Source organism: Sinocyclocheilus grahami, unplaced genomic scaffold, assembly GCF_001515645.1.
Source record: "Sinocyclocheilus grahami isolate Dianchi unplaced genomic scaffold, SAMN03320097.WGS_v1.1 scaffold5541.1, whole genome shotgun sequence".
Lineage (NCBI taxonomy): Eukaryota > Metazoa > Chordata > Actinopteri > Cypriniformes > Cyprinidae > Sinocyclocheilus > Sinocyclocheilus grahami.
Window position 1 is genome coordinate 2391 of NW_015510203.1, and position 793 is coordinate 3183.

A 793-nucleotide genomic window follows, 5' to 3' on the forward strand; every position below is an offset into this window, starting at 1 on the left:
TTTTTTTTTTCTTTAGAAATTGCAATAATATTGCTGGCAAAAGAATGAAGAATAACTAATAGATAATGGTCTTTTGTCATTATGCACTCTAACAAATTCACAACAGATTCACACTTCCGCTGTTTTTGCATTTATGTTGTTCTTGGTAATACTAATACAGAACGAGTTGAGAACCACTTCTCCAACATGCACAAAATCCAACACTCTTAATACGTCTCTTCATGCACACATTTCTATCATTTTCTACATGTAGATTCAATCTTAAATCACAAACGTTAATAATTCCTTCAGCACTAATACACAAAGTCCCAGACTAATATCAGCACTGCTAGTTCTTTAATTCAGCAAATCTGCCTTCCCCTCTGGTCTTCCCTGTCTTCACAATACCTTCATCATCCCTCATTCCTTTCGGCAAGAACATGCTAGGCAAATCCATCTAGCTGTTTTATCTCCAGGAACATCACATCGATCAATCTAAAGATGGATCTGTTCTTCTCTCTCCGTACATCTCCACCCCGAGCCAAGTTTCCCTTGGTCCCACTTGTTGACAGAGTTACCAGTTTCATTTAAGTCATGGCCTAATGGATAATAGAGAGTTGGACTTATAACCCGAAGGTCACAGATTCGAGTCTCAAGTCCAGCAGGGATTGTAGGTGTGGGGAGTGAATTACCAGCGCTCTCTCCACCTTCAATACCATGACTAAGGTGAGACCCTTAAGCAAGGCACCGAACCCCCAACTGCTCCCCAGGCGCCGCAGCAATATGGCTGCCCACTGCTCCGGGTGTGTGTGTG

The 793-nt window shown here is 42.0% G+C and overlaps 1 protein-coding gene across 1 annotated transcript in view; it reads right to left on the reverse strand.

Moving 5' to 3' along the window:
* Positions 1-793, reverse strand: part of LOC107577252 (ephrin type-A receptor 5-like) — a gene marked incomplete at both ends in the record, with an annotated part of 4319 nt that overhangs the window by 1935 nt on the left and 1591 nt on the right. The gene's annotated exons all lie outside the window — the stretch shown is intronic.